Here is a 17,275-nt window from a genome sequence, read left to right on the forward strand (position 1 = left end):
AAATCGAGCTTGTGTGTGTGTACTCACACAGTAGGAGCCGCTTATTATAATCACAGGTAATATTATCAAAAGCAGTAGTTTCCAAGCATTGCCGTCCTAAAGTTACTTCAACAAGGCGCCATACTGGCATACCACTATCACCTACCTGTTTGTCGATCATATATCCTCAATATTTATTTTATTGTTATCTATTCATGCTGCTACGTTTCGCGGGTATATATGCAACATAAAAAACAACACCTGTGTTAGGCAAGCATATATATATATACACACACACACACACACACAGAGGTGAGTACTTCAGAGAAAAAAAACGGGCGGAAAGATAGTACTCGAATACCAACGGTAGAGTAATATGCTTTTATAAAAACTGCGTAATTATCACAGAACTGTTACTCAGAGTTTCACGTTCCCGTTCGACGCAACTGTCCGACGAGCGGAAACGTGAAACTCTGAGTAACTGCAGTTTTTGTGATAATTTTAAGCATATATATATATATATATATATATATATATATATATATATATATATATATATATATACACACACACACACATACACAGAGCAGGATTCTACAATTTTATTTAGCAAATTTCAATCACTAGGTATTTATTGTTCAACTCAAGGCCATAATAAAAATTAAAAAAACACCTGCCCAAAGTGCCGTGCAAAGGGATAGAACACGGAAGTTAACATAGTTACGAAGCAAACCTCTTAACCACACAGCCATATGCAAAATGTTATATGATGGAGTAGAATAGAGGAGGAAACGGTTAGCTTAACAACGGTTTTTATCGCAAACGGGGTAATATCCCAGAAAAAGCTGTCAATCTACCATTACGAGGGATCTTCAACATAGTTGTTCGACTTACTTAGATATCGCAGTCAAATTTCTCTCAAATCATACACGACTGCCTTAAAAATGCAAAGATACATTCAACAATGTCAAAGTGGTGTCCCAGCATGGCCGCAGTCTAATGACTGAAACAAGTAAAAGATATAATTATGCCAAAAGATGTGATGGCCATATCTGGAACGTCTGTGATTGTGGGTCTGTTGGAGCAAGGCTAACCTGAAACTAAACGACGATAAAAATCACTACCGACTAACTACTTGCTTCTTTAAGTTTACTCGTACAATCCTATTCTTCCTCTGAACCATTTTCCCATCTGTCAGCAATAATCGAAGTAAACTTCAATCTCACTTGGTTGCTTCTCTGTGGAGTCATTCGGCCGAAATAGGAGCTAAATATCTCATTTTACACCTAAACATCTTTGCAATAATAATAATAAAAAAAAGGTAAAGACATTGAATAATGTAGTCCTAGATACGCTATTCCTGCAAACACAGCGAGATGGTCAGGGCAGGAAAACGTTTGATTATAGATCTGTTTGCTCATTGGAACTCAGTCGCCACCCCTTCCAGTCAGTTCACCCCCACCGACACATACATACTCTCTCTCTCTCTTCTTAAATGATACCTTAGAAAACACACGGAAGAATCTATTTAAAAACAAAAAAAAAAAAATCAAATCGATGTAGATAAAGGTACCACAGCAGAGGTTTGAAAATCTGTTCCTTCTATTGAAGGCCGAGTTTGCTAACTGGTCTCATGCCCCCACCTTTTTGTGGGGTACCCCGTCGTTCATTTAGAACTTAAGTTGCTACATAGAACAGTTCTATCAACTACATGGGGTTCTTGTGACCCCAATTTTCAAAGCGTATAAAGAAAATGTTCATTAGGAATTTTTTTTTTTTTATTGTCATTCCGTCGTTAATTTAGGACTTACCTGTGGTCCCTTTAGGCCTCACATAAAGCAAATTCTGTTAAATACATGTGCTCGTGTGACACCGATTTTAAAGGGTATAAAAGGGAGTTTGAGAGTGGGGTTAGTCACACTAAAAATACGGATCGGTTACATGTCTCAGCTTTCTGGTGGATTCGTCAAAACCTACAGAAATCCCTCAGTTGTTGTATAATGAACGAAGAGAGGAAAGTGTTCGGTGGGACATCCAATTTTAATGAAATCAAAATCGATTTTACAGAATTATCCGCACAAAACTGGAACATTAAATAAAAGAAAAGAGAAACAAACAAAATAAGGTGAATAGATTTAGTCCTTGGCAAGTGCTAGGTAATATTTGGATTATATTGTTGGTAGTTGTAGTGAAATATTGTGGCGAAATCCTTTGTGTTGTTTAGCCCCTGGTAAGTCTATGATCAAAGATGTTCCAAATACGACCATCGCATATTTTCGTTTTTTTTTATAACATCAAGATATGATCGCGGGGAAATTGGCTGTTATTTCTAGCAGGCTGATAGACCATGTAGAGGCTTCCTTGTGGTTTAGCGTAGTGTAGTGGTAGGAGGGACAGGGAGTTCTCTCATACTCCCGCTCTATCCTTCCCTTCTACTTTCTCTCTCTTCCTCCTTTATACAATGTATGCTTCTGGATACTGAATTTTCCGCTACCACGTCAGTTATACCTACTTCTACCACGACCACGTCTCTGCTGTTGCTGCTGCTGCTTGCTCCAGCATTACGTTACTACTCCTACCACTACTATTTTGTTACTACTACTACTACATCCACTATAACTATTCCTGTTACTCCACTGCTGCTACTGTAACTATCACTACCACTGTGACTACAACCACCACTACCACCATCACTACTGTGACTACTACCATCATTGTCGATCTCGTGAGGGTGCGCAGTCGTCCATTCTACTAGAAATAGCAGTTAAACTTTAAAATCTCACCCGACCCGTCTTATATAACGACAGGACACATTAATTAATAGAAACGTCCAAAATAACTTTAAAAAAAGATGAGATAGTCGTGGTTGGAATACCTTTAACCGTAGGTTTACTCTAAACAACAACAATCACTGACTGCTACCACCACTGCTACTGCTATTACTACTATAATAACAACACTGGGTTTTTTTTTCCTGTCGACATCCGTTATGTAACCGAGCTATTTTGTCTTTTTCCTTCCTCTCTGGATCTTAACCTCATTCCAAATGATCCGTGGTAGGTCCACGGAAGCCTCCAATCCGTTGTCAATTGACCTTTGTTACGTTAACCTCTCCCGGCTGGACTTTTTAACGCATTAAATCTCATCGACCTTCGTAACACATTAGAACAATATTGGTTTAACTTTCACCTTTTGTTTTATTTACTCATGGGCCGCGACCCCGGTCCTTTTCAGTGAAGGAAAGGAACGTGATATCCTCAAACAGAAGACCTGGTACGATTACCTCTAATAAAATATATTATACTAAAGATACCCAAATGGCCGGGTTGTGGATTTAAAGCCGATGACGGATTAAATCTACTACTTAACCTTACAATCATAATATTAAAGCTGTTGGTTGGCATCTACCTACATTATAATTGTAATATGGTCGAAAGAAACGTTTTACATATTAAATAGAAATACAGCGGGAACTCACATGTGCCATTACAGTCCGTTGAAAAGCTTTCATCGGATCCTACTTTCATAGTTGTGTTAGTACCTTTTGATATTAAAACTGTCTTGGTACCTTTTTACATGAAGACTGCGTTGATATTTTTATTGCACTTATGTTAGTATCTCAATACATTAGAAATATATTGGCACCTGATTACATTATACCTGTGTTGATTGTTTATTACATTATACCTGTGTTTAGTACCTTACAACATTGAAACTGACTTGTGTTGGTACCTTACTACGTTACACTATGCCTTTCCTGGTATTTTATTTACACTATATAGCTACATTAGCACCTTACTACATTAAGAAGTGTTGGCAGTTACATTACGACTATTGGTATTTTATTTCACTCTAGCCATGATTGGTACCTTACTACATTCAGACTGTTGACACCTGACTGCAATGTTGGTGTTGGCGCACAAACAGAGCTATATCTGGATCCTGTGAACATTCACACTTACCAAAGTTGCTTTGTTTGTTGAAGTTGTGTGGAGGGAAACATTACTTTAGAAAAACTATCCAATTGAGTAGCGCTAAAAAAATAGAACACGAATAACTTCCTTGTTAAAATAATTATTGTTATCAGAGTCGTCGATTTGTAGAATCAGTGGAGCATCAAACCAGTCGATTGGTTCAATGTTGTTGAACACAGAGGGCTTGTGGTTGTTACTTAGTCCTTGGTCTGTTTACGATTCTTTTGGGGGTTGATTTTTGCATTTTACCACTCCCGTGTCAATAAAATAAAATAACAGTCAAATTACCGGAGTCGATTTATTCACTAACTTCTCAAAAATAAATGGCCCTTTGCCTATGTTAGGAATTGTCGAGACTCAAAGCTACATTTTATACCAACTCAATTATTCGACTGGTAAGTTTGTTTCATCAATGACCCACAAATTAGTGAAAAAGCAAAGTTGACAGTTGGAATTAAACTCTGATTGTTACTAAATAACTTGTACACTATTTAGCTGTCCGCACTCTATTATCCACCGTCTTTTCTCAACCTCTCTATTTATTCGATTAATGCCTAAGGTTGGTGAAAAGGAAGACAAAGTAGTTGTAGACATTCATATATTACAGCATCTCCTCTTTTCCTTTTTTTGTTGAGATCATGAGCAAAGTCTACCGATGACTAACTCGGATCTTCAACGGCTGGTCAGACTGATGGAATTGGTGTTTAACTTGAATAGCTTCAAGTTGATACTTGAGGAGAAATATTGTGGATAGGCAGAGAATTACAAGGGCTTGATGCCCTAGAGGAAGAAGGACTGGATAAAAAAAAAAACGGTTGGGGTCTACGATGAGTGACACAGAATGGGTGATAAAAGAGGAGGGTGACATTTAGTGGGACAGAGACGGGCATGGCTGTGTGGTAAGAATCTTGCTAACCATATGGTTTCAGGTTCAATTCTACTATGTGATACTTTGGGCAGTCTCTCCCAGACTTTAATTATTGATATCCCTTGTTCACTCTTTTTCACCAACAGATATGTAGCTGCCATCACTTTTACTCTCTTTCTCTCTTCTATTACTCCCTCAACTACCACCCTCTCACACTTATTACTGTTTCTCTCACCTACTCCCCCTAGTTCTGTTAATGTTCACTTCTGTTCACTGTTCTGATCATGTTATGTTCAGTGTACAGTGATACCATAGAGTAGTGAAAACTCTTCAGGGTAACAGGGTAGAAAACAACCTCACTAGTGCTGGTGCCACAATAAAATGCATCCAGCAAACTGTGTTCAGTGGTTAACAAATGAGTGGGGACAATGTAGAATTGAAAGGATCCTTTAATATGTCTAAAGGCATGATAACCTCACTAGAGCTGGTGCCACAATAAAATTCGTCCAGTACACTGTAACCTGTTTAGTGTTAAGAATGGTATCCAGCTGGTAAACTGTGTCACAATGGAATATATGAACGAGACATGGCTCTCCAGTCTGTCTCCAAATAAGAACTGATTTGGGCCATAATGACCCATTCATTCTAGCATGAAAAGCAGATGTAAAATGATGATGACTGTTAATTATTTATCTTATATTATACATTACTAAATTAAGCGACATAAGTGGTTTATTTGGAGGCTAAATTACTTTGGTGTAATTCAAGCATCCTCTTCACTAGAAGCTAAATGACAGTGACACTCCTTCAGCTAGAAACATGAAAAATAAAAGTTTGTCAAGCCATCTTTAAACCCTTAACTTTTATTTCCATATTTTTTGTTGCAACACACTGCATTTGTTTGAATTAATTTTGAAAATAACGAAGAATATAGTGGAATAACTTTGTTGTTGTTAAGCTGATGACCAGAATAAATTAACATGAAATTTTCTAGTAAGTTTTAACTGAGGCCACTCTAAAACCAGAAACTTATCGCATAGAATCAGGCGGGGAGGGTCTCAAGTAAGTTGGTATCAAAAGAGTTCAAAAGATTACAGAAGCACTGGAGATTGAATCAAGAATTGTGCACTTTGCAGGGAAAGTTAAACAAAACTAGGTTTTCAAATCAACCTTTTTATTACGTTATTTCTTTTGAAATGCATAACTTTTGTTTCAATTAATCCTTTTTAGTTGGGGTTTGGAGCATAAATTAGCATGAAATTTTGATGGGAGGTCCTATGTTACTTCAATCCTTTAGCATTCAGATTACTTTTTCAAATGTAATGCTTATTTATTCATATTGTTTTCAATTGATCATGCATTATTTCATAGCTTCAAGATTTCGATGATGTAATTGGTTATTTTTAGGGAATAGGATGCAACAAGGGTGAAGAGAGGTGGAGAGACTAACAGGTTACAGGGGTTTGGGTGGAAGAAGTACAAAAGCAGCCAGTTCTAAGAAGCAGAGGCTGTCAAATATTCTTTATTTTTTTGCACGGGCACAAGGACATAAATTGAGGGGACAAGGTAAAGATTTTTGAATGAACACCAATATATAACTGGTACTTATTGACTCTAGAGAAATGGAAGATAGAATCATTGATGGCAACTAGGGTTAAACTAAGTTTGCTGGCGTATTTAGCCCTAAGTCAGCCCTGTGATGAACAGTCATCTCATCTTTTTCACAAACCAAAGATGAAGTTGTCCATTTTGCCCTTCTATCTTTAAGATAGTAGAATGTCGTATACAAGAGAGCTGGCTGTTATTTCTAGCAAGTCAAGTAACAACATAGCTCTCATTTGCTCTTGTTATACAGGGATGTAACTAAATACCACAAAGCATTTTGTGATATTCTACATATCTATCTTACTGGCTTTCCAAAGTGGTCAATCATTTAAGAATTAAGCAGAGTTGACAGATGAAAATCTGTTTCCAAAACAACAAAGCAGGTCCCTTCAGAGTCTAAATGTAAAATACTAATTATTAGCAGGGTTCCTGTCTTGATATTCCACATCCTCCTTCTCCAAGCCCTATGCCCTATAATCTGCATTTTCTCTCTCAGCCCTGCAATGTGTGCTCCATTTTCCTAGCTCTATATGCACCCTCTTCTCCCAGCCTGACAGTATGCACCCCCTCCTAGTCCCCAAGCTCTTGAATATATGACCTTTTCTCCTAGTCCTTCATTGTGTTCTCCCAACTCCATAAAGTGCATACTCCTCTCCTACCCTAAAGTACACACCCCTTTCTTTCATCCCTATAATGTGCACCCTACTCATTCATCCCTATAAAATGTGCTTCCTTTTCCAGTTTTTTTTTTCTACATATTCCTCCAGCCACCACTCTCTTTACATAATTTATAATTTTATGATCCTGCACATCATCAAATTAATCTGATATCTGGTAGAATTTGAAATGTTTCAAAACAAACCATGTGACAGTTTATAACACCACATAGGCTTCTTATCTCATCCCACCCTACCCATCTGTTCCGGGACAACCTCACCCATTCTCTTCATAATTAAGCTTTCTTGTTTTTAATTAGATGAAGAAATTTTTGAAGTTGTTCAGAATTTGTGCTGTACCCCCTGGTGACAGCCTGGTTTGCCTTATGCATAGCACCAACCCTCATTATTAAATATATAGAGTAAATGATTCTCAATTCGTTATTAAAATATTTTAATTTAATTTAATGCATGAGATTAATATGTAGTTCAGTAAATGTCTAATATTTTGATATTAAGCAAATACAGTGCATTCACATACCTTGAGGCACCTTGGGCCAGTGTCTTCTACTATAGCAAACCAAAACCGTGTTTATGGTACAGCACCTTGGGCAAGTGTCTTCTACTATAGCTCTGGGCCAAGCAAAGCCTTGGAAGTGGATTCGATAGATGGAAACTGAAAGAAACCCATCATGTGTGTGTTTGTGTGGTACTTTTGTTTAGATATCATGTGATGGTTGTAAATAAGTTTGGCCATCATACAAACAATCTTGTGAAGGGGAAATATTACCTTGCTTGGCCCCACATGAGGGTTGGCCACAGGAAGGGCAGCTGGCCATTGAAAATCTGCCTGACCCATGGAAGTATAAAAAAAGTGAGCATTAGAAAACGATGATAATCTCTGGTAAAATACACGGCTTTTGTTTCAGTTAATTTTTCAAGATAATGAAACATTTAATAAAATAACTTTGTCATTATTAAGTTGGTGTTTAGAAGTAAAACATGAAATTTTGATGTAAGATTTTAATTTAGATCACTTTTAAAACAGGAAGTTTGTATCATGGAACCAGTAGGGGTGGTCTCAGGTGGGTTGGTAGCAAAAAGGTTAAAAATGAGAAAATAGTGTAGAAAACTTATTGCTTTCCTTATTATACTGGTCATACTAGTGTATAACAAATTTATGAATAACATATTTTTTTCAAGTCACTGAAGCATTAACTTGAATTTTCTAAAACCGTCAATTTTGTTTTTCTTTTTAATTCTATGTCACAACTATGTGGTTTGGTGCATTGTTTGAGGCTCACTGTTCTAATTGAACATGAAACTAAATACTTATGAAAACGGTGCTAAGGTTTGTTTTGCGTGTCCTGTTTTGAAGCCTTGACTAAGCTTCATCATTTCAATGGTATACTAACTACACAGTGTATATAGGAATGAGGATTAAGTTAAGATAATAATAGGTAGATGGCAAAGGATGCTTTCTAGGTAAATCAATGTAAATGAGATTCTACTATGGTGGAGAAAATGCCAAGCTGTCTGTGTGAGGCTAAAAGCCGGTTTAGTTTGAAACTCAAGCATATGTCACTTTGTGCAAATACTAGGAAACCAACTCAGAAGAAAATTGTCAATAACTTAGGAGAAAAATAAAAGTTACATCAGCTTTGGCTGAGCTCAGAACACGTGTGTATAAGGGGAGGCGGCAGTGAAAGCAGCACAAATAATTAGAAAGTTGTAACCAGGTGGTTTATGGTAGCTTGTCTGCTTTAGAATAAAAGTTATGCTGCAGTTGATTTTAGATTTCATGAGTTTATGGATAACTGATAGTACCGGTGTTATGCTGAGGGTTATCCAATGCAATTCATTCTTCCTTCTACCCCCACTTCCTTTAACCATTTTCATACCAACCCACCCACCTGACACCACTCGTGCTTCTCTGATACAAACTTTCTGTTTTAAAGTGGATTAAATTAAAATCTTCCACCAATCTTCCTTGTTCATTTATGTTCTAAACACTGTCTTAGTAATGACAAAGTTGTTTTGTTTTTTTTTTACTAAATTCTCCTCCTAAATTAATTGAAACTAAGGCAGTGTATTTCAAGAGAAATATGGTAAAAAAAAAAAGGATGTTAAAATGTTGCTTTGAACCTCAGATATTTTCCTCAGTAGTGCAAATCCCTTCGTATACTCCCATATATAAGCCCCTTTATTTAAAATGGCCAGCTTTGTTTTCTGATTATAAGTTTAACTGTTTACCAATGTTTTCTTCAGTGCAGTTATTATTTAAGGACAGCTCACAGGTTACACTATTCCACAGAAAACTCACAAAGCCATCAGACTTACAACCTTCCAGGTCAGTTTATATTACATGTCTGTTAGTCAGAATGATCCAGAAATCCATTGATTTGACATAAATATGTCAGTTGTAGTAAACTTCTGACTACAGATCTGATATTACATCTTCAGACACAAGGTCAGTTGTTTATGGTTAGGTCAACAGCTCTGTGACGAAAGGTGCCGCAGCTGTGACCATCTATTTTGTTTTGGTTTTAATATTCAAACACAGTATATTTAGCATTACATTATCTAAATGTCTTCTTTTTTTTTTTTCTAAAGACAGTAAGGTGTGATTATTACAGGGTTGGCTGCTATTTTTAGCAGGATGAATGACGTCATAGGTTAGTTTGTAACGGTAGACGTAAAGTAATTTGAATTAACACACGTATATTGCTGGTATTTATTTCAGTGCCACTGAGGGCTTGAAAAGTAAATAAATCTTGTTGAACGGAAATATTAATTTTGTTAGCTACACAACTAAGCGTCTTCTACTATAGCCTCGGGCCGACCAAAGCCTTGTGAGTGGATTTGGTAGACGGAAACTGAAAGAAGCCTATCGTATATATATATATATATATATATATGTTATATTTGTGTGTGTGAGCCTGTTTGTCCCCCCACCCACCACCACCACCACTTGACAACCGGTGTTGGCGTATTTACCTCCCCCGTAACTTAGCGGTTCAGCAAAATAAATTGTTAGAATAAGTACTAGTTTAAAAAAAAAAAAACATAAGTACTGGTGTCGATTCTTTCAACTGAAAAAATCCTATAAGACGGTGCCCCAGGATGGCCGCAGTCTAATGACTGAAAAAGTAAAAAAATAGAAGATATATACACACATACACATACATCTAATATAGTAAGTAATATATTGAAATATATCCCCGTGTAGTAGTTTATAATATTACATCTTGCTATATATTTTTACCTGGTCTTACATCACACTATGTAATGTCTTATACCACTAGACAGCTATATATTCGAACTACACAATTTTATATACATCTACATGGATACATATGATATCATACTGTTATATACAACCATTAACTGGCTACATATTAGTAATACATAATGTTATATACCCCCTACATGAAATATGTTATATTACATGATGTTTACACACCGTGGCTATATGACTACACATTGACTCTATGTGGTCACTCGACCCGCTAGAAATAGCAGCCACCTTCAAAATATACTTCTACGGCGTAAAAAGAAAAAAATGATATTCTGATTAATGTAGTTCGTTGTATACTGTTACTAAAAGAAGACAAATAATCATGGGTGGAATGCCTTTGAACAAATATCTGCTCGATCGATGAGATCCGACCTGGGATAAGGACAAGACACCTTCATACACACACACACACACACAATTTAATCGATGTGTAATTTAAATGTTAAATGCCTTGCCTTATTTGTAAATTTCCCATAGTTTCTGTACTCTGGACATTGAACGTGGTGGACACCCTGTGCGAAAAGGTCGTAGGTTCGATATACAACTCACAGTGACACCATACCTTTAAACACTGCCAGTCGAGGCGAAGACCGCGATTAGAGCACTTTTTTTTGTTTTATTTTTTGTTCCTCACCACCACCAAGAGAGAACGGGATGTGTGAGTGTGTGGTAGTGATGCCTTTTCTTAAGGCCATTGACGATGTAAGGTAAAAATGATTAGAACAGGTGGGTGTGGAGAGCTGGTCACGGAGACTTAATCATTATTCTTTATTTGTCTGTTTGATACGAACCAAACATCCTGTCGATGACGAATTAAAACATTCAACAGTCAAATACGGTGTTACTGACTCGTAGCTATGTGGGAGTGTCCAAGCAGACCTTGGTGTATTTTTAGGACATTTCTCAGTCTTAACAATCGATAAAGGCTGGTGTTTCGTTAATTTAAAGAAATACTACACAAGTAGAACTGGTTTTAAGATGTCTATAGACTGATGAAATACTTGGCACATGGCATCGGGTTAACACTCGTGTGATTTGTAATGGATTAAAGATTATCTTTGGTGACAGTTTTATCTATGAGAGACGATAGTCGAGATATGGTTAGTAAAGTCCATAACATTATTAGATTATGTTGGTTTGTTTTGTGGCTAGCAAGGCACCGTTAGATCTCTCGGTTTGGGGACACAAGTGCGGGTTTGAAACTGAAACCACAATAGTCCCTACATCGAATGATCGTCGGCGTTTGGGGACAAAGAGAAAACGTTTAAGGCCCAGTATTTATAGGGGTGGGGGTGAGGTACAAAGAAAATGTTTAGGGTACAGTATTTAAAGGGGAGAAAACGTTTAGGGCCCTATATTTAAAGGGGAAAGAACAGAGGGAACGTGTATATCCTCAAAAAGGATTAGCAATTTACTTCAACCAAGAATCGAAACCGAGTCGCGACAGAGCTTACCTCTTAGTGTAAAGCGCTCAACCAACGGAATCTGAGATATCGGCCTCTTTCTATGTCGAGTGTCTGCTGGTGATACACGTGATGACAATAAAGCAAGATCGGGGAAGACTGATTATGTCTGAACAGACAGACAGCAAGTGGTGGAGAGAAGAAAGCAGACAGTGTCCAAACAACACCTTCTTACTAATTCAGACATTTCCGAATGTGTTTGAAACAGAGAAATTCTTCGATTGTGTCGGGAAGAACGACAGAAATATATTATTGAACGTTGTTGCCATGTACGAAGTGGAGGAGGAGGAAGAGATAGATGTAGGTAGATCTTTAGAAAAGACCCGAGTGTGAGTGAAGCAGATTATTTGTCAGAGTGAAATAAATGTTAATATTTTATGGAACACGACGGAGAAAGGGCGGCGGAAATCTAGTATATTTGTTGGGGTTTTTTTTTAAAGAAAACAAAACAAAAATTGATTTAAATGAAACTGAAGAAAACAAACATAAGTTAATTAAAAAATAAATCGGGGTTTCTCTTTAGAACAACCGGAAATCTTGGAAAGCACTTTAAAAAGGTCGATTGAAATATGGTGATTTGATTATATGACCGAAACAGCCCAGGTGTTCAAAAGCAGATGGATGTGAAACGGTTTGGGTTAGCGTTGTAATTAAAAGCTGCCATCAAAGTACATTGTGGCCTTGACATTAATGTAGGTAACTTGTTCTGGCTCTGGAGTTTGTTAACTTCACATGAAGAATACAGCAGGTGAGACTCACAGAATGAAACCGAATCCGAACCGATTTCGTTTAAATCCAGCAACTATAAGAGCTGCTGCCACCCCCCATTCCAAGTAGGTCTGATACCTTAGTTCAGCCAGTGAGAATCTCTTCTCTTTGGATGGAACCACAGACATTTAGGTCAGGTGCAGTATTAGTAGTAGTTATAGGAACAAGAACACTACTACAACCGTCTCCTTAAGTTAATTTTAGATTCGATCTCTAAACAAATTATGGACACTTCACAAAACACAAAGATAACGATTGGAAAATTCATCATTTAAAAAAAATTATTCTGAAAAAAATGAATAATAAATGGTAGTTTCCTGCGGTGTTTTCTCTGCTTCGTACACGGATATACATAGAATCTATGTCAAGTTAGAGAGACCCAAATATCTAATTTCTGTGAGGGAATAAAAACTAGAGGTCAATGAAAATGGAAAGAAACGATGAGTGTGTCCCCGAAGCACCTCTATTTATGTTCTTATCATAGTTAAATTTAAATAAATAAATGCCAAATTAATAAAATAGATTTTATGTTGTTTTATCGAGTTTTGAGTTGGTTGATGTTCATTTTTTTTACACCACTTGAGATGATCCGATCGTGTAAATAAGGTCGTTTAAGTATATTTTTTTTGTCGGTTTTTCTTTTTTTTTTACTTAGGAATTGGAAAACTGTTTTATTGGGAGAGGTCTAAAGAAAGACTGGGGAAAAACAAGAGGCTGTGGCTATCTACGATTAACGTGGGTCTACGGTAATATGTTGTTTAAAACATTGACGAATTAACCAAGATCCACTTACTGTAGAAAAGACACCAAGTCTCTCCTCGATTTCGAATACAACAATAAATAAAGCAGTCTCACGACTGCTCACCATTCCATTCTGTCAAAGGTAGTCGTTGCTGCTTCTACTACTAGAACTCCCCCCTCGATAGACTTCACTCCTACTCTCTTTTCTCTTCCTGCTACTCCTTCCTTCTTTATCTTTTCTTTCCAGTTATCTCCTCCTGTCTCACCTTCTCCTTCCTCCTCTTTATTACCCTTTCTCTCATCTAATTTCCTCCTCCCTCACACAGTTGTCTCGTCCTCTCTCTTTCACTTTCCACTTATTTCCTCTTCATTTCACACGATTTCCTAATTTTCTCTCTCTCCCTGTCTCATACTTTTACTCTATTCCTCCTTTACGCTCTCTTTTTTTTTCCAGTTATCTTTTCCTGTTTCTTTCATTTTCTACTTCCTCTTTATTTCTCTCCTCCTACTCACTTTCTTACTCTATTCCCGCTCTCAATCAGTCCCTCATTCTTTCTCACTCTCCTCCTATTCTTTTTTTCTTTCTCTCTCTCTTTCATTCACTCACTTCTTCAACCATTTCTCACATACTCGCTTATTTTCCTATCCCTATCTTCCTCTCTCGCCTCTTTCTCTCCCTCCAGCCTCCGTCTCCGCTGTTCTTTCTCATTCTCCTCCCCTTTCTTCTCTAGTCTTTCCTCGCTTCCACACATCGAAAACAACAACGACGGCGACGACGACCCACTGCTACTACACACTTACTGCTACACACTGCCCCACTGCTACACACACACACACACACACACACACAGCCACCATCACTTGTCGCTACGACACTGCAACAGACTTTAACTATTCATTTGCTCCGCACTTGAAGAACTCATGCTACTACAAAGGAAAAATTCACAATCCGTCGACTATTCATTTTCAGCAATGCCTCGAAACGCTTTTAAAGGTATTTACCATGTTTTCACCGTAGATCTGCTGCTCCGAGACCATCTTTCACTCACATACACACCACACATTTTATATAACCACTATACATACATCACAGACTGTGTATAACGACTGTACACGCATCACAGATTGTGTATAACGACTGGACACACACCACAAGCTGTATATAGCGGCTATACACACACAGATTGTATATAACGACTAAACCTACATCACAGATTGTGTATAACGACCATACATGATGTATAACGACTGTACACTCATCACTGACTATATATAGCGACTGTAAGCACACAGATTGTACATAACGACTATACATACATTACAGATTGTGTATAACGACTATACACACATCACACAGACTCCGTATAGCGACAGTAGATATACAGATTGCCTATAACGACTGTAAACACACGCAGATTGTATATATATATAACGTCTACACACATTGTATACCATGTATAAACACACGCAGATTGTATATAACGACTATACGCTCAAAAAGTACATGTAACGATGACACACACACACATTGTATATGAAAATTATACACACACATTGTGAATAACGACTATACACACAGTGAATAATCGGCTATACACACATATAGTGAATAAACGACTATATATATATATATAGACACGCGCGCAGTGAACAACGATATAAGCACACGGAAATTGTGAATAAGGACTATACACACTGAGATGTCGTCCAACGACTGTATACACACACAAACATACATATATACATACAAACATTGTGAATAATGACTTTACACACACAGATTGTATACAACGACCATACACACACACTTTGCACATAAAGATTACACACACACACATATTTCTATATAGATTGATTGTATATAATACATACACACATTCTATATGACGAATCTGCATAATCGTTATTGTGTGTACTATGACTATATACATAGATTTTATATAATCATATATACACAGATTGTGTATAGTGACTAGACATCAGATTTTATGTGACGATTTTAACAGTGTATATAATACGACTAACTATACACACACATCGCGTGTGTTTATAGATATATAGATAGATATACTGTAGACTTGCAATTCGTGTATTACTATATACACACATTTTATATAACGACAATACACACAGATTGTATCGACACACACATACATAACGACTACACACACAGATTGTATAGACATATACACACATATTTTATATAACGACTCTACACAGATTTTTAAAGAGACACACATTTTATATAACATCTATAAACACATAGATATTTATACATATATATATACACATAAGACCACTCGTGGCAGCAACTACCCCCCCCCCCCTACATTCACCCTCTTCACTAATAATGGCGAATCTCCCTGTTCTGTCGTTTATTTTTCCACAAATCTCCACATTTAGTTGACATTGATGGTAAAACAATGTCTTTTATATCATCTGTCCTCTTATATTTCTCACTTCCACTCAATTTTTCCAAATCAATAAACCACCAGCTACTCCATCTAATATGGCCGATCGTGTATGTACACATACATATATATACTCACACACACACACTCTCTTTCTGGATAAATGTATATGTGTATGTATGAATATATAGCCCGGAAAACGTTACATATGTATATATATGTGTATATATACGTACACACTATACATACATTCATACACACACTCACTCGCCCTCACATTTGCATACACACACATATATGTATATATAGGTAGATAGTATACTTCATATACATACACGCACACATCGTTCACTGCGCACAGACTGCACACTCGTGTTATAATCACATACATAAATACATATATGTGATTATTGTGTCACACACGAGTGTGCAGTATGTGTGTGTGTATGTGATGTGTATACATACACACACAATATATATAAACATCTCGTGTTTATAGATATCCATTATATCACACATATTCTCAAAAGGCACCTTTACGGCTAAATATTCACCAAAACATCTACACACACATTTACATAGTTAAACACGTTTACATAGGCACAAACACACACACACACGATATATATGTGTGTGTATATATATATATACATATATTATATAGGCGGTTCAACAGCACCAGCTCTCCGTCTGTATGTTGTTAATATTCAGATTGGCAAGAATTATATATTTTCATCTTGTATGATTTTATTTGCAGTTATCCAACATCTTTAATAAATATCGAAACCCTGGATTACGTCCATCAGTTTTCTTTTCATTTAGATACGTGTGTGTGTGTGTTCCTCCATGAGGTGTTATCTTTGCCATCTACTAATTCACTGAGCCTTTCTCCCTCTCCTTCCCTCAATCCATATACGACCATCACCACCAACCAAATAATATCTATTTTATTGTCTCGAAGTTCTTCTCCATCTTATTTTTCTCAACCCCATTCGCTTTCCATCAAATCTAAACCTCACTTCCTCCACCCTTCAGTCCTACCTTTTAATATTTCTCTGGCCGTTTCCACTGAAAAGACTCGGCAGGTTTTTCTCTTCTCTTTCATAACCCAACAACCTGACATCTTTATTATTTCTGAAGCTTCCGGACAATATGCAAATTTGCCGTGTCACGACCTCCATTCTACTTGGACCATCAATGGCTCCACAGACCCTAGTCTTTCTTCCTTACCAAACTGTCCATCTTCACCGATGACAGAAGCTCTTTTTAAAGGTAGACACGTTTGTCCATTAGTTTTATTTCTCTGTTTATGACCAACTCCATTTAATAGTCACCGTTCTGCCTCCGTTTCGGGGCAGGAACACTCTCTCCCCCCCACCGATGACCCCCACCATCGACCACGAGCCCTTCAAACCTTGTTGCAAAAGTGCTGTGAGTGGGACTTAAGTGTTTCTTCACTGGTTTTTTACCCAAATGTCCTCACACTCCACCTACATTAACGTAGATGGTCTT

General features: G+C 37.1%; 1 protein-coding gene and 1 long non-coding RNA gene across 4 annotated transcripts in view; one reads left to right on the top strand and one right to left on the bottom strand.

Moving 5' to 3' along the window:
• Positions 1–13,873, bottom strand: part of LOC128249493 (uncharacterized) — a 29,195-nt gene extending 15,322 nt beyond the window's left edge. The window contains exons 1-2 of one of the 3 annotated variants that reach the window (XR_016244432.1): positions 13,405–13,873; positions 7,873–7,932 (exon numbers count right to left, since the gene is read on the bottom strand). This is a non-coding gene — a long non-coding RNA (uncharacterized LOC128249493). Of the gene's footprint in view, positions 1–830; positions 7,933–11,834; positions 12,106–13,404 lie in introns of those variants that run through there. The other 2 variants (XR_008265595.2, XR_016244433.1) reach the window with 2 other exon arrangements.
• The window catches only part of LOC106879773 (uncharacterized), a 46,380-nt gene that overhangs the window by 10,285 nt on the left and 18,820 nt on the right, over positions 1–17,275 (top strand). The gene's annotated exons all lie outside the window — the stretch shown is intronic.

This window comes from Octopus bimaculoides, chromosome 15 (assembly GCF_046866305.1).
Source record: "Octopus bimaculoides isolate indiv1 chromosome 15, ASM4686630v1, whole genome shotgun sequence".
Classification (NCBI taxonomy): Eukaryota; Metazoa; Mollusca; class Cephalopoda; order Octopoda; family Octopodidae; genus Octopus; species Octopus bimaculoides.